Source organism: Aphelocoma coerulescens, chromosome 2, assembly GCF_041296385.1.
Source record: "Aphelocoma coerulescens isolate FSJ_1873_10779 chromosome 2, UR_Acoe_1.0, whole genome shotgun sequence".
In the NCBI taxonomy this organism is placed as follows: Eukaryota; Metazoa; Chordata; class Aves; order Passeriformes; family Corvidae; genus Aphelocoma; species Aphelocoma coerulescens.
The window spans coordinates 80,340,966-80,365,690 of NC_091015.1; the positions used below are offsets into that span (position 1 = coordinate 80,340,966).

Consider the following 24,725-nt stretch of genomic DNA (forward strand, 5'->3'; position numbering starts at 1 on the left):
ATGATTTTAGCTATTATTGTATTACAGCTCTCCCCTTTACCATCTGCATCTATTCACTTCTTTGGACTCCTGTGACTACATTTTAAACAACCCTGACCTTCATTAAATTACTTGGTTAAGGCTGATTTAGGGGCACAGCTTTATTATTATTAATATGCACGCCAGTAGGAAAATTGGAGAAATGCTCTGCAAAACCAGCATTTTATTTAGTAGAGAGAAGAACAAAGTATTATGGTTTTGGTACAAATATGCAACTCTTCACTCATAGGATGGAGAATAATTGGTTAGCAGCTCTTCAAAAAAAGGATTGCAGAGTTATAAACTGCAAGAAACTTGAAATTACAGTGCTGGACCTGTGAGCAAGATTAAACATGGTCTGAAATTTTCAGAGAAGACATTTCAAGAAAGCTTCTTATAATGATATACTTCATACACAGAGCACAAAAGGGGTTGAAGTTCAGCACCTAACTGGCAAACCTGCAAATTATTTTCAGAGAGTATTAATGGCAGTGGTTGACAGTTACTGCAAATATATAGGAATAAAATAACATGAGAACTCAACAGAATATACCCCTAAGTACAGTTAGAGACACTAAGTGACCATAAATGCAAGGTATACTACCAAACTTACAGGCAAAATATATTTTACTACAAAATGGCCAGAGTTCTGTATTGGCTTGCACAGAACCATAAGGATCACATCCCTGCTGGTGTCCTTCCAGGGCAGACACACCTCCCTCTCTAATCAGCTTTTGCAGTCTTGGCAAACAAAAAAAGCTCACTACAGTCACACAACCTGCGGTAGAGAGGTGCAGAGCACAGCAGCTCCAGGGATCACACAGACCAGAAAGTATCATTCAGATGTCTAGGGCACATACAAATATGAATTTTTGGGCTTATTCTCTTGAATGGTATGTGTCTCTATGCTTAAAATAAGTCATGTATTCCAATTAATTTTTTATATAACATGAATAATTGTATTTGATGTATTTTTTATGTAAAAAGAACTCAACGAAATTTAGAAAAAGATCACTTGGCCCGTGTTTAGACTGACAACCCAAATATCACATTCCCCCTCTGGATCCAAGCTTGCTCAAAATGTTCTCAGTATTATTTTATTTGGTTTGATTTCTGTCCCACTCTCCTAAAGAAAAGCAAGTAAAATGGGATCTCACAACACACACTCAGAGACACCAAGTCCAGTTGCAGTAAGTCAGCATCCACCTCTTTGAAAATATCAGAAATGCCTGCTAACAGTTAACCAAAAAGTTACATAAAATGCCAGTATGCACAATTAAAAACTCTACTGAATGCTTGGCAAAACAGTGGCCATTTCTCACAAAAAGCTATAAATAGAAAGAATATTGAAGAAAAAAACAACTAAACCTACCCAGAATGTCTCTTTAAATGGCTTATTTTCATCTGAAGCTTTATTTATTTGAAACAGAATACAAAAGGATACAAAACATACCTTACAAAGCTGATTAAACTTCACCATGGGTCACACACCTAGATGAAGGGGTATTTTTCTTTTACCTCCCAGATCAGTTCTTGTGAATATTACTTTGTAATAACAACCCTGGAAATGACCTAGGAGCCAAAGAACCCTGCAGCAAGAATGGAAAGGGTAATATCCTCTCCAAGCAGACCCAAGGATCCTTTGGTGAGATGCCAGTTCTCTGGTGGAAAGTACCCACATTTTTCTGGATTGGCCTGCATCTCCAACCCCTTCTCTTTTCCTACCCTCTGGCTCAGCAAACCACTTTCTCCCCAGTCCTCCCTCCACAACACCGCCTGTGCCAACATAACTTCAGAGCCTCCTGGGGGAGTGTTTTGGCTGTGCTCTTGGAGGCTCAGTGCTGAGCCATGGAGAAAATAGCTCAGGAGCAACTTCTTGGAGAGTGACTGCCATGCTCAGCACTACAAGGGCACCTTGAGTTCTGCACGGAAGGGCAAAATTGTCTTCTCTGTGGGAACAGTGAAGAGTTGGTACCCTGCTCCAAACCCTCAAGCTCTGTGATGGCTGACCATTCAAGGCCATTCCTGATGGACCAGATGGAGAGGGACCCATGCAGGTGTTTGGTTTCATCATTAAAAAAGCCCTGTACGAACCAATGTGACTTTTCCCTTATAGCATGCTTTTGTATGCGCCCCTGAACACTGCTTAGGACACTGCAGGACTGGATCCTAAGAGAGTGAATGCAATTTATGACCTATCAGAGGAAATAATCTGTGTATTACATGTATTGTTGGCACTAGCCTGGAAAGAACATGAAACAGGGAAGACTCACTGAAAAAGACAGTGAGAGCACTGGAAGATATGAAACTCTGAAAGAAAAATGGCAAGCACCAGTAGCAGAAGCAAGCTTGAAGTGAGAGAGGACAACAAACTACATGAGTATTTGTGATGTACTGTGGCTCAGAGAAAAAGATCCAGTACAGTTTTATGGTGTGCATACTGAAATAGTACAGCCCAGAACAGACACAAAATAGTATGGGCAAAAGGAACCTGAGTAGAGCATTTATCTGGGAACTGCTGCCTTGTGGACAAAGAGGGACAAGTTGAAAGAAGCCTACCTTCTATGTGTTTGCCTGACACAATTTAAAGTGACTGAATCCAAAGTCTAATACTTGGACCTGCCTAGCTCCAAATTTGATCAAAATTCCTATGATGTGTGCTTACTTTCAAGTGCCCCTCTGATCTCACTGAGATTTATCATATTGTTGAGGTCAAATGCACATTGCTGTGCTGTACTAGGACAGGGCCTGAGACATGAAAAAAGACATGGAAGTTTCCTGAAGAATACATATGAAACCTTTACTGTGACTTAAGAAATTGTTTCCACCCGCTGGATTTCTTTTCCAATGCCTCCAGCTAAATTAAAAGCAGAAAGCAGACAATTTTTCAGCAGCTCTTTCAGCACATTATAATTAGAGCTCATTTCATCATCTTAAACATCCTTTAGTCAAATAAATGCTGATTTGAGCTGCAGCATCAACAACTGCAATGAACTGCAGTTATACAGAAATCCTCATGCACGTTGCTTCGTGCTAAAATTGTGTATATTCCCGTGGCCAGGACCAGGGCTGTGACCGTAGGGTCCGGACTGTCACCCCGGCACCTGCTGTGTCTGCTGGCTGGGTCACTACGATGCCCACAAGTTTTTGTTATTAACATTCTCACACACACTTCTGTCCCAAGTCCCACATAAGTCTCTTGAGTGATGATAATTAATTATGGTAACTCCTGCTTAACTTTTTTTTAACTTTCTTTGATACTCTCTAAAAATGTTGGCATAGTAAGCTACTAAATGTACATTATTTCCAATTTGCTGACACAGTATGCAACCTAGAGATACCAAGATCAGAGCTAAAACCATTCCCCAACTTTTAGGTCCCTCCATATTGTAGGCTTTTAGAATAAACTTGGACAGACAAACCCTTGTTGCCATTGTGTAGAGAATTACTATTGCAGTGAGGAACACGTTGGTGCAATTGCCAGCTTGACAGACTGTTTATGTCAAACCGTATCCTGTAAAGGGTTTCTACAACAAACTCCTCCTGAATACCTTGGAAATTCACATAAAGAACTCCTGCAGGATTTGAGCTCTTACTGATTTCCCCTCTTTTAAATACCTCTGCCATACTCTGTGTCTATGCTGGAAACAGAGCAAAACCATATGAGAGGAGAACAGCAAAAAAGAAAAAAAAAGTGAAAGGTGGAATTTGATGGCCCCTACAGACCTGTAAGTCTGTCTGCTGTTGTATGCAAACACATGGAAGTAGACAGAAAATAGCACAAAATACAGCTTGGGTTGATTAAAATGGGGCCACGACTTTTAATCTTTCTCTCAGAACTGATTTTCTTGGAAATGTGGCAGATTTACGGCAAGTCCTATAAAACATCTGATATAGTGGCATATAGGAGCTTGCTGTTTTAAACTAGGGAAGATGTGGATTAGCAGAATTATAAGGCAGGTAAGGAGATATAGGGGATATAGGAGTATCCAATGCTGAAAGGGAATACTGAGAGAACTCAATAACATAAAGGAAATTGGAGAGGCTGTAATACTTGAGAGAGAGGCTTGATAACTGGAATAAAATTAGCGAGAATAATATTTAGTGGTTCAAAGCAGAAGAATCTCCACTTGTCAGGTGACAAGTATTTCTGCTGTAAAGAGATTTAGTTGAGTCTGCACCTACGCTGGGATGCAGGAGATTTGCTTGGAGCATCCCATCATTTGCTGCTTTCTTATGGCCTATGCACCTAGATTGTTCCAAGGGGCAATGGCTGTAAACTGGAAGAGGGCAGGTTTAGATTAGATTTTAGGAAGAAATGATTTACAGTGAGGGTGGTGAGGCACTGGAACAGGTTGCCCAGAGGAGTTGTGGATGCCCCATCCCTGGCAGTGTTCAAGGCCAGGTTAGATGGGGACTTTAGCAACCTGGTCCAATGAAAGGTGTCCCTGCTCATAGCAGGGGGGGCTGGAACTAGATGATTTTTAAGGTCCTTTCCAACCCAAACGATTCTATAATTCTATGATTTCCACCCCAAAGAAACAAGTTGAAGGCTCTGGAGGTGTGAAAGGATGCATATTTGGGTGTCTCTGGACATAAAGGTAGAATGCTGAGAAGCACTCCCTTTGCCTCCCTTTATATTTACACATGCAGAATGGCACTGAGCTGCCAGCATGAATGACCACGCATTCCACTGCTGCAATATGATCATGAACTTTCTGGTCAATCTGCTCCAAAACCATTTAGTGCATTCACAGTAATTTGGATTTGCAATTCCAGCTTGAAATAAAGTACATGAAAGTGTGTTGTTCCAGACATCAAAGTTAATTGGAAGCATTCTGGATTTTGAATGGTAGGCTGTAAGAAATGATCTTAGTACAGGTTCCTAAGAGCTGCTGCTGCAATCCAACAGGGCACCATGCTCCAGGCAGACTCCATAGGGCTTCAATCTGGCTCCCTGAAAACTGCTTTCTGGGGTTCACATGCATTTCCATGGACTTTTATGGACCAGCTCCGACACGGAACTTCAGTGTTCAGGATTCTCTACGTAAGTAAGTGGCTGTTGCACGAGCAAAGAGATCACTGGAGCTGCCAGGCAGGTTACCTGTGTGTACAGCTGTGAGGTGTTGTGCAAGTACCACTGGCATGGGTATTTGCCTATGCAAATGTAGACACTTTATGGGGTTCATCTAAACACACAGAGCTCTAACAGTTTGTCAAGTCCTAGGAAAACTGTACAGTTGGTGCAGTGCAACCCTTGGTGGGAACAGGACTATTCCTTTCCAAACACTGACGGAACAACTACGTCTTCAGTTAACAAACCTTAATATAACAAGAAAAAAAAGCCCATATAAACTAAGAGAAGATGTGAGTCTGTATAAAATTTCCTCATCTATTTCTTCCTAAGCTAATCTCTGATAGGTATCTACACATTGGCCACACACCAGAATGGGCAACATTGTGAAAGACATGCATGCTTTACATACAATGCATTGCTACATATGGAAAACAAGTTCCATGCCCTCACTGCCAGAGGACAGAAAACAACATTTTCTTTTTCCTAAAAGATCATGAAACTCAAGAAAGGGTATCCTCTTTCACAACGTGGGGAATTAAAAACCTCAACAAGTTTCTGAATTAGTAAGTCAAAGGGAAGGGGGGGGGGGAAGTGCAAAACATCATCGCCCCCAGTTCAAAAGATTTGTATTTTCTCATTTCAGTTTCAGTTTTTTGTTTTGTCGTTGGTTTAGGTAGAAGGGAGATCAATTTAAATTCACAATTACATTTTTTTCCTGAAAATATTCTAAGGAGTCACTTTAACAAGATCAGAAATTTTCCCAAACATTCTTTGAGTAAGAAATCAAATCTGACAATTTCACAAAAGTTACACTAGTTTTGACAAACAAGAACTTATCCATCCCCCAGAGAAGAGGCTGTCCCAGTTTGTCATCCCAACGAAAAGGCAGTTTCCTGAAGAAATTCCAACCCACATTATCAATTATGCAAGTCCTGTGCTTTTGCAATGTCCATCTCAGTAGACTGAATCTAGGTGGAGAGTAACTCCTGACATGTAATCTTGACCTAACGATTTTGTCTCCATAGGAAACTATACCTAAAACTACACATGTAAACATCACTTCAGTCTATTAATACAATCTGAAATATTTCATTGGATAAATGGAATAAATTGCTGTCATTACCTTTATGCCTGAAACCTTCTTCTAAAAACGAAGTGAAATTACTGAATAAAACACATCCAATTACAATTTTTTTCTCTCCTAATCTGTCTCTCTATGACTAAGCTAACACTTGCCTACAAAGGTTAGCCTTGGGCTCTGTTGTACAGTCACTTCTTCTGTGTTTCAACATGCTGAGAACTTTTTTAAACTGGAAAAAAGGTCTTGAGCCAGAAGAAGTTACTAGGGTTACTGTTTCTTGACTACTGTTGATATAAAAAGATTTAGATATTTGTTAGGGTAAAACTATTCAGAGTAACAGACAGAAGAAGCTGTGGATGAGCCTATCTAATCCTTCCTCTGTATAAGAGCATGTTAGACTTTATTACTGATGTACTGAACTTACCCTCAGTGGCATAGGGGTAGCTAACAATTCCAACCAAAGTGCAAAGGAAGGGTGATCCAAGCATGCCAGAAACAATTGCTAGTAGGACTGCACATAGAATAAAACACTTTCCTCAGAAAACTGATGTGTCAAAAAATCTACCTGATGCTCAGCACAAGAAATGCTTTTTCAAAAGTCAGGACTACAAAAGAACTTCTGGGTGTCCATGGCCTTCTTAGTATTTTTCCATGCCAACCTTTTTTTGATGCAGGCCTTTCTCTTATATCCTTTAATTCCTTTCAGTCTCTTGCTCCTTCCTAGTCTTTGGCCTAATATGTACTGTTCTCTGACCTGAATTCCTAGATAGACCCTTTCTTTTTTGGTTTGTTTTCCTTCCCATGCCCTTTACCATAATTTTTATTTCCTTTAAAAAAATTAACAATTCTGGTTATTTATGAACCCTGGAGTATCAAAATTTCTTGAAATTGTGGTTGGGCATTATTTTCATTAACAGGATACTGTTCTGAAGACTGAAAAATCAACATCCTTTGAGTATTAATTAATTCTATTTTTTCGTGGCTACTTAAGATAATTTTCTGAGAAAAAGAAAGGGTAAGATTGCATGGTCAAAACTATTAAATTACATGAACCAGATTCTTCACCTCATGACAGCTGGCTATAAAGTGATGTCCTCACTTTAAAAGCAAAAGCTCCAGGTCAGGAATTCACTAAAATTAGACACTGACCATTGCTTTTGAATGCTTTCCAAATATCTGTGATAATTGGACTACCTCTCTTAATAAATTTAGGGGCCTGATAGACTGGAGCTAGAAATGGAAAAGCAGACACAAAGTCGGTCTTCAGCATCACTGAGTATAATGAAACAGCAGCTTGCAAAAGTGTCTTTGATCCAGGAGCTTAGGTTAAACTATAGTAGGGAGGGTTTATATCATGTTAAGGACCATACAGCAGAAGAAGACCAAGGCCAGTTCTGGATTGGGATATTTTATCTTTACCAGAATCTAGTGACGGAATTGGAATCCTCTTCAGGAGCCAAAAACACAGTCCTGAACCACTTCTGCCACTCATAGTTGGCAACTTTGATCTGCTTTTGTCTTTGCTCCTAGAGAGCAGCATCTTGCATGCATTCCCATCAATACAGACACAGAAACTTTTGAATTATGGGTACCTAAAATTATGGGTTCCTAAATAAATAGTGATCGCTTAAAAGTGGTGAACTAGACTAACACACTCGATTGAATCAGGAGTTATTAATCTGCAGTTCTTGGTGTTTTTATTTATTAGTTCTAACTATTTGCAGCCTTTTCTGAACAGTGCTGGGTATTTTTTTCTCCATTTGAAAAAGCTCCTTGCGCAGTGTTACAACAAGCTTCTCCCACTGTTTACATCTTCCATAATTTTTAGCTAAACCTGTGCTGGCTGCTGCTTCTTGTGCTGTTTTACTAGATCCAAATATCCAGAGTTTTGGGCATCATGCTCATGGTGCCTTTTGTTAGTACAGAACAGAGAATCACACAGAAATGGAAATCAGACATGGATCTTCCCTTTTCCAGCATGCTTCATGATGATACCCATGAGTTTTTACCCCTTTAACAGCAGGAGTAGGAAACCACTCTCCATCTCTATTTGATACAAATTATTGCAAAGAGCACACAGTATAAAAGATCATCTACAGCCTGGGTCAATGTAGGTTTTGCATTCAGCTTGTGCACATCATATCCACCACCGATGTAATGAGTATTTGGTTGACTCTACTGTACCTTGTGAAGGCTTAGAGTTAAGAAACCCTGCCCTTGAGATTGTGTGTTGGAAGGCCTACATCTGAAAACATGTTTAAAGCTAAAAGGACAGCATAAATGTCCAAGCCAGGCAGATATGTTAGAAAAAATTGCTACAGCTGTCTCTTTAGCAGCCCAGAACATAATAAATGTTCCAAAGGACATGATGCATGTCCAGGTCACAGCTGTGCATCCCTCCCCTCTGCAGCATGGATGATGGCTGCTGTAGAAAAGCAAGGGGGCCTTAGCTCCTCAGGGGAGCAGTTGCATTTTGACAATAGGACACAACCTGCTTACACATATCCTACAGGAAAAGAAGGGATTGCAGGCCAGGGAAACCACTGCACAACTAACCATGCTTTCCCTAGAAGAGTGGTCATCTCCAGTCCATGCATCCACTTTTAGAAAGCCAACAAATGCCAACATCTCAAGGAAAGAGTGAAGTGGTGTTTTTGCAGAGGATTAGGAATAATGACCAAGCAGTCAATAGGACTGAAATATTTGCACATGCCCAGGACCACTCCGCAGAGGCAAGCACATCTTCATCTTTTACCACACGGGCTTCAGTGGAAATTCTCCTGGTTTTGTCAATCACAGCTTCATAAAGAACAAGGCAGAGGATGAATGTGCCAAATATTCTGCCCCATTCATACTGGTCTTGCTAGCTCTGGCCCATACAGAATGCTATCAAGATGTCCTATGTTTATGTGTATGTAGACTCAGCAATGTGGTGGTAACAAGTGCTGACAAAACATCCTTACTCCAGTCCAGTCCAGTCCATCAGCCCTCCCTCTGTATCTGGCTACTTCTTAGTAAAACAGTTCTGGAGAGCAAGATCTTCCTTTATTTTTGGAAAATAGTTTTATAATAATATTTCAGTAATTAAGGACAGAATTCAGTTAATAGCTGGAGAAGGCATTTTAATTTATTCAATCTGCTTTTAAATGTCAGCAGTGACTGCACATTTGAAGTTCTGTTGGGCAACTGATTCCATAACCACATAAGCTAGTGGTAATTAACCTGCAATCAGGGTAAGACAAGTCAAGTAACCTACCAAGGTGGATCTTAACAAATGATCAGAAACATTAGGCAAAAAACTAATGGTGGCTAACGGTCACTCAACACTAAAAAAAAAAATAAAAATTCATTAATAGGAATGAACTAGTTCCACTACAGCTTTGTTCTTTGACATTTAGCTTTTACTAAGCAGAATATATTGGAAAGGACACTTGGGCTCACCATGAGCTTAGAAGTAGGAGCCAGACCTCAGAATTTTGCCAGTGGGAATTGAAAACCAAAAGCAGCAACACGCAGAAAAAAAAGAATTTCAACCCCTTTGCCCTCAATGGACAAAAATGTTTCTTCCTTGTTTACTTTTTCTATCCAGAAAAACAAATAAATAAAAAAATAAACCCAACCCAAACTCAGCCATAGTGTTCTGCAGGTGACCTTCATGTGCTATTTGCAATGTAGGAGGAGGCTGGAGGGAGGGGGAAGAGAAGCAGTAACTTTCATGTGCCTTTTTGTGGTAATCATCTATGCTAACCCCACTGTAAGTTCTGTAATGCCTATTTCATCTTCACATCATGCAAGATGTCTGAGTCCTTTGAAACAGAGATAAGTCACTTGCACCTCAAGGGCGCTACGCTGCTAGTTGTATCTAGCTGCATTTAAACACTGGAACTTCTTTTCATCCAAAGGGAGAACAACAAAATGGCTTTTTGAATCCTGACTCACAAGGGAGAGCCACTTTCTGAATCAGTGCTACCACCTTTGGGTACCTGACTCTTCCTGGCAAGTGCTGCTTCTCTATAACCACTTGAGTGCCCCAACACTGAACACTTCTGAGCAGGGAGGATCAGATCACTGAGGAACAAGAAATTAAAAAAGCAAGAAAAAGCAAAAATAAAAATAAAAAAAATCATAGTTTATAATAAACACACTTTAAAATAATGTTTCTGTTCATTTGAGAATAATGGGTCTGAAAAATTTCAATTTCTGAAAGCAGAGAATGGGAACAAGAAATGTTCCAAGATGACATAAGAATCTGGCAAGTTTACCTGTGCTCTGCTTCTTCTAGGACTAACATGTGCAACTTTCCATCAAAGAGGGGGCAGAAATTTCCTTTATTTTTCCTCTTTTGGTTCTCTCCCTTATATCCTGCTGTTGTAAGGAAACATCACCCTTTCAAGCTCTATGAAATACCTGATATTATTCTTCCAGTTGAGAATGGATAGGATTTTCATAGAATTTCAGCTGTCACAATACTTGATTACTAACATATATAACTGTTGAAGGAAGCCAGATGGAAAGTACAGACGTTTCCTGCTTAAATACTGAACAAAAAACCTCACCAAAACTGGCTTAAATTGATGTCCATTTTTGTTATAACAACTTATGTTTGTTCCATTTTACATATCCAATTTCAGCTTTCCAATTGGAAAACTTCAAAAGAAAAAATATTTTATGGAAATATTTATTTATCGGTGATTCCCAATTTTGCTAATAAAATAAGGGATAAAAACTTAGCATATGATTACAACATTAATTGTCACAAAGTGATGAACCTTGTGATAAAGTTAAGTAGAATTCCTAAATTCTAGACACCTCACTACCAATGAAATCTACAGGTATGAAGTCCTTTCTTGGCTGTATACTGTAGGGTGGGTGATTATTAAGTTAAGCCAGGATTTCAGTTTGGGTTGGTTTCTTTTCAGGTTGTCCCGGGAATGATTACTTGTCTTGCAAGGTTCTAGTTTTGATAATTGGCTTGCAATCATTACTGGCACAAGTTTCTCAGGGGATTGACATTTCAGCAATACTGCACTGAGAATTCATGCAAATATTTGATAGACTAGCAAGACGTGCTAGAAGCAACCAAAGGATGCAAGACAATCTAGAAATGCAACATGATTTGGCAATGGAGAAGCAGCAAGAAAGAGAATGAAAAAGATCCATTTATCTAATAATGAGAGGCACCAGCACACCCACTTCTTTTCTCTCTGCTTTCACTCTCCTCCTATAAACAAGCAAACACCACCCCTATCATCTTCTGTAACAGACTTTGTCGTAGTCTTAAATACTTTAATATATACATAGATGCAGTGGGAAACTTTGTTGTTTCTATTTTGCCAGCAGAATCCACATGCTCTGTTTCCATATCTGCTTCTTTGAACGCTTCTCTGCATGATCTGCTTTTCCCCAATATGCAGATTTCTTGCACAACCATATCTTCCTTTAGAAACCCTCCTATTCATAGGCATTCTTTTTCATCCTTATTCTGCAACTATCCCTCTCACAGTCGAGTTCTGGAATGCTTCTTTCCCTCTGGCCGTGGTATTCATTTATCTCTTCTCAGAGACAGAAATTACTTCATCATCCCCGAATGCAGGACTCTAGGCACACGTAGACAAGAGAACTATGCTGTTTCTTACAGGAAACTATTCCCAGGCTGCTTACTAAGTCTCATGGTCCTCTGTAACAGAGACTAAAGCAGCCAATATACTAAAACCATAGTGATTCTCCAGTAATTCTCATCTGATTGGAATTATCCTGAAAGACATACCCCTAAGCTTAAGTGACAGAAGACAGTCCCAAAGATGAGAGACAGGAGAATTTTCCCCAGGCCCAGACCCCATTCCACCATTCTGAAGGAGCCTTCTCAATACTGCAGATTTTTCATGCTTTAATATAACACTTTTTAAAATAAAGAACCTTCTCTCCATACTTTAACTTCCATGAATATCAAGAAAGAAACTTTTTATAAGAATCAGCCAAGCTTTACAAGACTCATTGTAAGAAAAGCAGTGCAAGCTCGTCTCAAATTTGCAGGGCCAGCTCATGTCCCACAAGCAAAACCAGCCTTTGCTTTTCTCTGTCTGTCAGTTTCCCAAGCCCATTCATCAAGTCTGGTCTCATTTTCTGAACAATACAGAACTGTTTGAGCAGTGTAAAAGCTGTTTATATGTATTTTACTTTATTTTAATAACAAACCAAGAAAGGAAGGGAACTGAGAAAATGAGAATTCCTTTGTTTGAAGACACCCGAACCTGAAACCAAAAAATTCTGTAGAAACCAGCCATCTCTATTTTAAGGTGACAAAATATTCAGGGCTGCAGATCATATGTTTCTCATTTCCCTGTGGCTGCTCTTAAACTCTGAAATAAGATTAGATAAAATTGATTTTTTTTTTTTAAAAGCAAAACCAAAGCACGCCACTTCATATTCACAGTTTAACCACATGTCAACCTTAAAACACTTGTGTTTTCTAGCCTGTACCTATCACACAGGTTAATAACTAATCTCCAGAGGATTGGAACAATGGCTCCTTTTATTTTTAACATTTGTTAGTACCAGTTCCATCTGAGGAGGAATTGCTGGGGAATTAATTTTTCAGAGACTCAGCCAGAGTAGGGCAGGGGCAGAGAAGGAGTGCAGGCTGAAGAAGAAGCTGATTCTGCTTTGCTGTCTAGTTCATGGTTTCCATACACTGCTGGAGGACTATGTGGCTATGGAGGATAAACCACACCCTCCTAGAGGCCAATTCATTGCTGGACACCTCAGCCATAAGCACTACGTAAAAAGTAATGTTAAACACAGCTGGGCTGCAATATGCCCTTCTACTCAATTCCAGCAAAACTCAGAGGACACGCCACGTGTTGCAGGAGATATTAACGCCGTGTAACATGCTGAACTGCAAGTTTAAATCTGGATGTCTGGGCAGAGGTCTAGACAGCTCTTCCAAGTCAGCTAAATAGTTTGTTTCAAGAGCAGAGAGTTAGGTTGGTTTTCCCCCAGGAAACAATGTTTTGTGACACCCTCCAACACAGAAGCTGCACGATAGCCTGACGCACGGCTGGTTACAGAAAGCCAGCCCTATGGAGCAGAATTTCTGGAGAGCTCATCAGATGCTTCTGGCAACTACCTGCCAACTGTGTTGCACATGGACAACCTCATTAAATTCAATTAAGCAACCTTGCAGTTGCAAGCAGGGCAGACACCCTAGCTGGGATTTGAACAACTGGGATACTGCACCTGCCTCCAGTCAAGCCCAGGATTTGGATTCATCATCTTTTATAAGCAGCATATGCACCTACCACAGGATGCAAGAGTCCAACTTATAAGTTGTATTCCTTTTTTTTCAGTTCACCTGATGGCTGATGGGTGTTACTTTTCCCACACCTTGCAGGTGTGCTGACTTTGGTGGGAAGCAGAATTGGATGGAAAACCAAATGTAGCAACAAACCATGGAACCGTTATTCACTGTCTGATGGCAAGGAATAGGCATAGCTGCCTTTGAAAGTGCACGCCTAGCCACATAATCATTCTACAATTGCTTCTTAATGCAAAGAATAAAGCCTTTCACCTCCTTTCAGCCTTTTCCCATGCCCAACAGTACTGTTCTGTAATAACTCATCTCTGAGTAACAAAGTAAACAGCATTACAAAATAATTTCTGAAGCCAAATATCTGATAAAGATGATTAATGCCTCATGAAATGCCCAAGTCATATTTGCAATAATTGCAATATTTGAGATGGATAAGAGGAGAGAATTATAGGATTTGCTGTAAGGCTGAATTATCTACAGGAAGTTCATGTGAAAGTCACGCTACCATCTAACTCGCTGGTACCTGCCAGGCATACTCCTTAACAGCTGGCTTATTTGTTTTCTGGATTTTAGAATTAGAACAGTTAGAGTTTTGAGATAGATTTTTTAAAGCTACCTTCATAAATACCCTCATTCTTGAGAGAGACTGTATTGGTCTAGAAACTGCTGCACAATTACAGGAATCTTTCTCAGTGAACAGGGTTTTGGGATATTCTTGAATGGCTGCCCAAACCAAAGTTTCACAATGTTTGTTCAAGACAAAGTTTGCCAGCAAGTACAATGTACTTTCAAAGAAAAGTGATGTATTTCTTCTTCTGAACAACTTACATGGGTATGTTCTGTAGTTTCCCAGCACGACAAAAATCTAAACCTTTGGCACATGCTTTGGGGGAAGGTACTGTCTTAGAGGCCTTAAACCACTTCACATTATATAGTCCATAAACCGTGAAGAGAATTATGGATAACTTCCTTTTTTTTCCTATGATGGGATAAAAAAACTCTTGTTTATAATCACAGATTGTCTCAGTAACCAGCTAATACACAATATGATAACATTTGATGAAAGAACAATATGAAAGAGAAGACATTACTGTTGGCAGCCACCTACTCCAGAGTTTTCATACTTATTCAAGCAAAATTATTATTATTAATATTATTATTACATCATTTTTTTAATAATGACTGAACACTTTGTAAGGATTGTTAAAAGCTAAATTCACAACTGGAGTTGTTCTGACTGGACATAACTGTTTTGTTTTGCTTTCCTGATGCCTTAAGGTTCTCACTTATAGTCAGTCACTTCTCTGGTGCTAATGAAAAGCCTTGCTGTAAATACTCCAAATTAATTATTATTCTGTGACCACTCCTATACCCCCCAGCCCCAAATTGCACCAACATGAACACCAGTGGCAAACAAGCACAAACAGGGCATGAAAAAGGTCAAAGAAAATTTGTTTTCAACTTTAAATAAGTATTTCTCTAAAACTCTTCTCAGCACCTGCTGAGTCCTTATAGCCCCTAGAATTTTCTGTACTCCTGAAAACTGCTTATTTCACACAGAGAAGCAAGGAAGAAATATCTGGAAGAGGAAAGCTGGCACTGAGGAGGATCCTTCTCCGGCCATTGGTATCTATCATGTGAAACTTCAGGCGCCCTGGAACAGTCAGAGTGTAGCGGGGAAGAAATGTGGACAGGCTTCTCCCTCCATTTCTAGTGCAAACAAGTAGAAACAGGGAAATGCCTTGCAGGTCCAAGTCAGCACAGATGGGTGCAAGGGGATATGGCTGAGCCACCACACTGTTTTGCACATTCAGTTTTTATAGCGGGCTACACAGACACCTTTTTCCTAAACTGCGCTGCAATATCCAGTCGCTTGCAGCTACCACCAAAGAGCCTGGTGGTTTAGCACATTCAGACTGATATCCAGACTTGTTTTAGCCACCAGAAGACTCAATAAGTAACAGAAACACTCTTACTTGAGCCCTTCCCAGACCAGGAGATGCAAAATCCCAGACCAGGAGATGGAGCATCAGCTCCAAGGGCTGAACACTGAGAGCAAAGCACAGTTGCCAGCACTTCTCTGCCCAGTCACAAGTGCTGTGGCAGGAGACACTGAGAGAATCAGCACGGCCTTCATCTGCTCCTCTGGTGTTCCTCTCATTGATTCTCCAGAATGCCCTTGAATCCACTTCCTCCCTTTTTAGGAAAGAGGGAAGCTGGTCTGAAATCAGCTTAGTCACAATTGCTGGTGCGGTTGCACAGCGCTTGCTGAAAAGAAGGGAACCCTTCTTTACCCACACCCAATCTGATATTACACTACCCTGGTCTATAACTACACATTTTTGGAAGTTCTTGTCACGAGTGACAATTTTGTTAACAAACACTATGACAAAAGAACTTTAGAAAACAAGCAAGCACAAAAACTTGAAGTAAATGAGACTTTGGAAACTATAATATTTCTTTTGTTTACAAGGAACAAAGAATCTCATGTGTGTCAGGAATAAATAGAAATCAGCCTCCAGCCTTCACAAATGAATTATCATGTGTAGAAAACATAGTGTTTTTGTTAAAAATAAAGATGTAATTTGCAATTAACTAAGGAACAATAACTATTTATTCTAGAGCCAATCTACTGAGGTTTTTAAAACTGGCATATTCTGATCTCATCTGTTTCCCTATGGGCAAAGAAGCCAGTCTTGAACTTTTCTGTTGCAGATCAAAGTGACGGCTACAAATGTTAGTAAAACAAAGTCTCCCCTAGTGTCAGGCAAAACAGGATAAAAAGCAAACAAGCAAAAACTTCTGCACAAAAATATAGGACAAAATGGGAGAGTACTTCTGCCATGCCAAGAAAGCTGAACATCTATGAGATCTTGGATTTCAACAAATACAACATTATTATGATAGGACACTGGTTGCCATATATGTGTCAACCCTCTGGGGAATCCGATTTTTATTTTCCTTCCTGTTCAAGGGACAGTTGTTCATATATTTATTTGCATTGCCATAACGTGGAGATGCAGGCTGTGATCAGAGGTCCATTGTGTAAGGTGCTGTACACACAGTTTATCAAAACAGCCTCCGCTTCAGAGACCCTCCAGTCTAAACAGGGAAATTCTAGAAGTCCCGAGGGGAAACAAAAGCTTGTAAGGTTTCCAAGAGAGAACCAGAAAGTCTTTGGAAAAGCATCTTTGGGTGGCATTTCAGACTAAATGGAAATCTTGATGTTCTCATTTCAGTGATATATTTCCTTGGGTTTGTGTCATTAGGAGTCTTCTCTGTATTTTCTCAGAAATTAGATCAAAACAGTTGCAGATAATAAAACTGAGGCTTGAAGATTGTACCCATAGCAAAACCTAGCCAGAGTACCTTTCTATCAGAGAATTAATTGCTTAATGAAGTCTCACAATTCCTTCTCAAACATCAAGTACCAGAAATTCCTAATTTACTCCTCATCTGCAAACATTACAAACTAACTCCTTGTTACTCCACTACTTGTTCCATCTTTCTTGAAAAGCAAAGGAACTCGCAAAACACAGAAAACTTGTCCACATGAATGACTGTCACATGGGGGAGAGAGCAATAAAAATTCTGAAGGCAAGTCCACTGGGATATTTTCAAAATTAAGGCCTGAAATATCTTGAGAAGGACACTTTGAAAATAACCTTTTCAAAGAACATGATTCCCAGATTAGTTTATGTAAAAAAACAAAAAAAACCAAAACCAAAACAAAACAAAAACAAAACAAAACAACAAAAAAAAAAACAAACAAAAAAAACCAACAATAAAAGAGCAAAACAACAGAAACAAGTGTATTCCTATACAAATTATCTTGCATCCATTTAGAGACAAAATTATTAAATATAAGGCACAATGAAATGTCACCTTCTAAATATAAACATGCACTAGAAAGAGAAATGTGGACATTTTAAGCAGAAAAGAAATAAATGGTGGGCAGGAGACAAGGTGTTTAAGGAGAAACGCTTTACTGGGATGCCACTGTTTGAGGGCATATTCCCCCTTCTCTGTTCTAGCAAACAACAGGATCAAGCAGGGAACACAAAAACTCAAGGGTAATGCCAAGATGATGCTTACCTTTGTGTTCATACAGAATCACAGCACCACGAAGCCCCTTGTCTTTGAACCTTCTCTCTTTTTCCAGCAACAGCACACTCCCTTTGGTCTCTGAATGGACTTCAGGATTCTCTACAAGTCTGCAAAGAAAGAGATGGATAGACTGAAAAGATCCTTGCTCCTCAGCTGTGTAGAGCTTCATCACTTAAAAATTATTTCTCCTAAAGGGGCTCTAGATATGCATTAAACTTCTGCCCCACATCCTGGAAATCTTATAAGGAGTGTTACTTTTGCTGGATGTGCTGGAGGGCAAGCTGAGAAAGAGGAGAGAGCAAAAAAGCAGCACATTTCTCACTGATTATCCAGACCAAGCTGCACCCCCTTAGCTTTCCACTGTGCATATAAGTAAAACATATTTATATTCACATAGAAATACTGCTGCTAGATCAGAAGACAAAACTCTGACATGGAAATTCACTGAATTATTAGAATTTAAGGGAGAGAAAACTGTTACAAAATTCACAAGTAGTACTTAACTGGTAGAAGATGCAAATGCTAGCCATTTTACCACTTATGTAGATGGGTTCTGATCTTATGTTTCAACAGTTGCACATAGTAAAAATACTTCACTAAGGTCAGATTGCAAGTGTTGTTTTTCTTCTAAGCAAATAATGGCATAATCTACTTCGGCACTGCTAGCTGTTAACAGCACCACAAAGAATTTCTTTTTTGTACACCATCTTCTGAGTTACAAAAAACGTTAATCCCTGATAGAACTGGAGGAGCTAATTTTGTAAAAAGCAGAACACGCCTGATTTAGTAAAGGGATTTCTGTTCTGAAGCTTTCAAGTCTCTTGTTCACCTTCCTGCCAATCACTGAAATGAATCAACCTTGTAGTGGAAGCGACATCATCTAATCTGGGGAGGAAAAAGAAGGGTACACAAAAAGCTACTTCAGCAGTACAGCAGCCCAGCATGCTGTGTTCCAGACATGAGACTCTAAATTCTTTAGCTGACAAATGACCTTAGAAAGTACATAGATGTGAAGAGCAAAGGGAGGTGCCAGCCCAAAGTATTTGAAAGAAACTGCAAGTCGGGGACTCAGTAGTAGGCAGGCTGACCTGGCAAACTTCACCACTGCCAGTTTCTGGTAACCTTCAATTTCAAAGTAAGGAAGAGACTGCAGAGTTGTTGGACAAAATCTGCTAAAGCATTGTCATGTAAGTGTATTTAGAAATTTTGCTGACAACAAATTCCAAGACAGGAAGTGTTTTACCAAACATGGCTGCAATACTCCTTCAAACCAGCTGCTGCACCCTTGTGTGACTGAAATAGTTCTTAAGACAGTGGCTTCTAGGAGATTTTTTCATTTTTTGGTTTTTTTTTGTTGTTGGTTGGTTGGTTGGTTTGGGTTTTTTTAACTTAAACTCTGGTTAGCAAATTGAATCTAAAATATGCTGAATTCTTAGGCCACTGCCATTCAAGGGAAGCTAGGGATTTGATATGGAACAATAAATTACTGAAAGTTTTAAAATCACTGGAAAAACCACTGACACTTTAACAAAGCACTGAAGAAATGAAAACCTGGAATCTCATACTTTTAGTCTTTATTATTACATCACTCTTCACCTGACCATGTTACTTCTCCCTGTAGCATTAACTTGATCTACTATGAAACCTATACAGTACACAAAGAGGTTCCTATGCTTTGGATCAGCTGTTCTAATCTAGGAAATTCTTTTTTTGTAGAGAAGTTTCAAGACTTTGAGAAACGTGCAGCCTTTGTTATAACTCATATAGGAATAAATTTAAACTCTAAATTCACTACATTAAACCTGTTATTGCCAAGGACCACAATGAAGAGAGAGATTTATTCTATATGCTTTCCACTGGGGTCAAGGATTAAGGTCATGGTTTATGGTTGTTTCTTATGTAATGAACATGGAAGATGCAAAAGGATTCCATTTTAGGACAGAATTAAAATGATTGATTTAATATACTAAAAGCTAGTGCATACTGTGTTGCAAGTCCACAGTGCTCCACAGTGTCAATTGCTGCCTAAGCCATTAAAGAAATTAAATGGATTAAGTTTCAAAAATAACCTGTGAGCTATTGAGAAACAATTTCTGCTGCCCCTCAAGACAACCTGTGTATTACCTGTCATGAAGATTAGGGTAGCCTGAAACCCTCCCTGGGCTGTATGTCGGGTAGGAACATGCACCTCAAGCCTTCCAGCCTAAATTTGACCTTGAACCACCAAGTGAAGCTCTTCACTTCCTTCAGCTTCACACAAAGACCACATAATGCCACAATTTTACATTCTATGAGTACCCACACGGCAGACCGACTGCAAAACTGGCCTAGGCTTATGCAAGAGAGGCAAGTTAATACTGCTCTCAACTTGTAGCCTGCATGGAAATAAACTGTTATCTGCCCAGCTACATACAGTGCCAAAAATGTCTCACCTGCACATTTCCTGCATGTTTTTTTTTCTTCTGGTATTCTGGTTCTGGTATTTCTTAGCCTATTATGCTGTAATTGATTACCATCACCAGGGAGATAAAACAGCTCTTCCCTGACAAGTATGGGAGAATTGCAGGGATAATTAATTAATATTTTAATATGCAAATAAGATATTCCTTTACAGCTGGAGTTTTTCATAGTATTGTATAAATTATAAAAAGGCTTAATCTCTGGTTCAGAAATCTCACAACCACAAATCACAGGAGGTTGGAAGTGCATCACTGCTACTTGCCCTCTCCGTGCACTATTTCCTTAGATGTCCACATTTAAAATCTTTGGAGAAAGGATTCAGGGATAGAAGAAAACTAATCTAGCATGGCACAGGCATTCCTTTTAGTAAGAGAGCACAACTTCAGGACATTTTTACACTATTTACTTTCTTTTCTTCAAATGCCAGTCCTGTTAGGTTGCTCTTCCATTAGGGGTACAACATGCAAATGGATTCAGGGCTAGAGAAAAGGTTACTGAAAAGGAAGCTTGATCCCACCAGATCATACAAAGCCAAATTCTTGATTTTAGTAATGGGCTGAATTCAGCTCCAGGAAAAATGACAGCATAGATATTGTGACAAAAAACAGCCCTAGGATCCCATTATGAGGTAAAAAATGAAGGAACCTGAAACAGAAAACTGGGCACTGTCCTGGTCTTGTGATTTTTTTTATATTTAATTATTCCCTCCATATAAAATTTTCAGGCATTTTATAATAACAATCCATCAAGAAATAAAGATTCTTTTTATTTGATTTTTTCACCTTCTGGGAAAACTAGAGTCTGGTGTTCAAAGACATATCCAGTTCCTCCAGTGGGTTACCTTTTCTTCTCTATCAGCTGCCCCAGTCACTCCACTTACTGTCTCTGATTCCGCACTTTTCTGCAAGCACCAGTTCTTCCAATCTTTAACAACTCACATTGGTAAGTTTTTGCCTAAAACCTAATATGAAAAAGAAAAGAAAAGCTGGAAGACTACAAAAATATTCCTCCAATTTTGAGAAAAAGAATGCTTTTAACTTTGATATAAATTGCCATCACACTTCTATTAAAAAAAAAGGGGGGGGGGGGAAGGGCAAAACAAAACCACAGACTTGTGTGTCTCAAGCATTTACCACTGGTGCTTATCCAGGCTTTGAAGGATGGTTTTCCCATGGTCCCATATCTCAGAAAGTCTTTCTTCCATGCTTATTACAGGTGCCTAATAGAAAAAGAGTTTGTGATGGTACTTTTCCCCTTGACTAAATTACTTTTTCCTCTGCACATTTATTTTGGAAAAGCCGTGGGAACTTATCTTTGAAAATTCTATTCTTCCATCAAATTTAGCTAAAACACTGAATTCAAAAATTTCTAGGGGGGGTTGTTCAAATGGATAGAGTACACATAAGTCTACAAGCCCAGAGGCAGTAGTTTGGGCTCAGCTCTCTAAGAAATACAGGAAGAGAAGAAATCCATGCTCAAAGGTAGGCTGAGAGTCCCCTGCTAAACTGGGCTGAGAGCATTAAATGGTCAGGCCATCAGAGACAAGGTGACACAAGGCCTACGTAACCCAGCTCTACCACCAGCAGGAGCAACAACCAGGAAACAAGCAGGTGGGAGGGGACAAGGAACAAAAGGAAAGAAAAGGAAAAAAAAAGCTTTGCTAGCTGATCTAGTTGATTGATGTGATTAATTGCCACCCACACAGGTAGGTGTTGCTACTGTTTATTTAGCATTCTGCCAGCAATAAATGTTTGGGACTCCTGGTTGCTTCATGGACTTTGTCTACCTGGAAGTCAAAACTAGTTGTATCTTATGCATCATCACTGACTAAACAAAACATCAGGAACACAGGATAAACAATCTTAAACAGCTGGATGCAGGGACACTGCATGCTCTCCCTACCTGCCAGGGAGCCAGGAGCATCCGGCCAGCTCCTTACACAGCTCCTTACACAGCTCCTTCTCTTCTGCTATGCCTCCTTCCTCAGAAAGATGCTGGTATAGCACCAAGAGACTCATGGCTATGAATACTTCTAGAACTTTGTGAGCTTGAAGGTTTAAAAGTATCTGCTTTGTGTGCTGTTACCGCTGGCAAAGACAAAGCAAGTGGGGAGGGCAAAGGAGAAAAAAATGACCTATCAGGACTGTTCTGCTGAGGAAAGAAACTGAAACAGGTATGGCAAAAGATGTTTTGGAGCAAGAACCACTTTAACTTCGTTTTTTGCTTCTACTTTGCGTCTACTTAAACATCCTGCCTGGACTGAGTTTAATAGAAACTGCTGCATTTACAAAGAATAGGTAAAATGGAAGACTATAAAGTACTCTAACTTAGAATAAACATATGCAATTTATTCCACAAATAGAGATTTTGAAAAATCTTTTCCAGCTTCAGTCATGTCTGAGAAGTATTTTTTGAAAACATCTCTGCAAGAGTTCAAATGTTGAATGACTGTTCTCTTTTAGCTACTGGCATGTGTAAAGATATGTTACCATTCTTCTGTCAGTTAGAGCAGCTAGCATTTCAAGTATCAGTAATCTGTCTAGCAATCTGATTTATTCTCACCATTTTCCACATATTAAACATAGCAACAGTATGCACCAAGGAAACAATAACTAGAGCCATGTCAAACATTTTTCTAAGGTTTCATTTTCAGTCTAGCCAACAACATTTTTTCGTCATGTCAGGACTTCCCAGCCTCTCACCAAGTCTGTAAGCACATCTCCTTTAGTAACACACAGAGCTACATGTCTGTTCTCAGGAAGCAACATGCACTTAGATACTAGTGCACTAGTTCTAGTGCAAAGGAAAAACCTAACTATAGGAAAACATACTTTCACAGTAATAGTCAATGCCCTAGAAGAGAGGAGACATAGGAGAAAAAAAGGCAAGTTCATCAGCAGATCTGTTAAAAAAGAAAAGCCATGGAAGGAGCTTGGAGCACTTTGTGTCACGCTGCTTCAATGCTTTATCTTGGCCAGGGAACATACTGAGTGTGGCTTTCCCAGCTGAAAATAGGTGTCTATTGTTTTCACTCTTGGTTAGAAGCCAATTAGTTGTCAAACATGGTCATCACAAAATTGCTAGTGTGCATGGCAAAGCAAAAAATACTTTTTTTACATGTTCACTTTGTCAGAAAAAAATTATAATGCAAGAATTTCCAGCAAGGATGGGGTGAGAGTTATATCCTTGTTCACAGGGCAACCAAGATGCAAACCTTCCTGTTCAGCTAGGCTTGAGCTGATGAGGAAAATGGGTGAGGATTTATAGAAGACTCGTGTGTAACATCCAGAACAGGCATTACACAGAATGTTTTAAGTACTACAGGACAGCTCCTCTTACATAATTACACCACCCCCTGATATGAGTTCTAATATATACAGTCAGATGCTGAGATTTTTCTTTTTGTTGTCAGTGACATTTGCAGAGGACGTGAAGAGAGCTGCGTTGTCACAGGTGAGTGAAGCCAAAGCTGCACAGTACCAGAAAGGATCAATCCGCACTAGCACCGAGCAGCAACAACAGATTTGAGATATAACACGAGCCTGCTTCCACCTATTTGGATTGCAGCATTCTTTCAGCATGTAATTAGCACTGCTTACCTGTCTTAGCCAATATTCCTCTGCCTAATACGTGGCATTAAATCTAATCACCCAAGTATCGCAAATGCCACATTTCCAGTTCAGGGATATACAGTACCCAACCACCCAGTCCTTCATACCAGCCAATGTGACTGTCAGCAGAACAGTTTTCAGTAAGAACACTCAGCACCTCCAAGCCTAATGAGCAGCTGTTTGGGCAGGGGTTTCCAGGCTGCCCTTGGAGCCCAGCTGAGCAAGCTCAGGTGTGGCTATGTCCAGCCTGCCAAGACCTATCATGCCTGGGGCTTCTGAGACTGGTCATTGCATGTGTACGTGACAGTGAAGGATGATGAACCTCTGATGCATGGCTGACCTTCCTTAATATTGCTTCAATCCTTAATCATTTGCTTTGCCTGGCCACAGCAAAGCTAACCATTAGCACTAGAGACAATGGCTACTGAAGGCACAAGAGCTCTGGGCTACCTGTGTAAATAGATCTCCAGAAGGTTAGTAAAGGCCAGTGACCATTGTGGTCTACCAGCTTCTTGTGGTTTAAACCCAGCAGGCAGCTCAGCCACACACAGCCACTGTGGAATGGGGAAGAGCATTGGAAGGGTAAAAGGGCAAAACCTCATGGGTTGAGATAAAAACAGTTTACTAGGTAAAGCAAAAGCTGTGTCCACAAGCAAAGCAAAATAAGAAATTCATTCACTACTTCCCATCAGCCATCTCCAGATGAGCAGGGCTCCATCACACATAACAATTACTTGGAAAAGCAAATGCTGTAGCTCAGAATGTTCCTCCTCCTTCTTCCTTTCCTGAAAGACCTTGTTGTTGGGCGTGGTGCTGTGTGGTACTGGGATAGGCCTTTGGCCAGCTGGGGTCAGTGGCCCCAGCTGTGTCTTCTCCCAACTTCCTCATTGTTGGGGCAGAAGGCAAAGCAGAAAAGGCCTTGATGCTGTGCAAGTGCAGCTCAGCAATAACTAAAGCACTCCTGTGTTTTCAACCCCTTTCCGCACATCCAAGAGAACACCATGCAAGTTACTATGAACAAACTTAACTCTTTCCCAGACAAATACATAGTTTAAGAACAGA

At 39.9% G+C, this 24,725-nt stretch overlaps 1 long non-coding RNA gene across 4 annotated transcripts in view; it reads right to left on the reverse strand.

Annotated features, from left to right (window-relative positions):
* The window catches only part of LOC138106887 (uncharacterized), a 137,433-nt gene that overhangs the window by 81,202 nt on the left and 31,506 nt on the right, over positions 1-24,725 (reverse strand). For all 4 annotated transcript variants that reach the window (XR_011149178.1, XR_011149179.1, XR_011149176.1 and 1 more), the window contains exon 2: positions 17,581-17,699. This is a non-coding gene — a long non-coding RNA (uncharacterized lncRNA). The remainder of the gene's footprint in view (positions 1-17,580; positions 17,700-24,725) is intronic.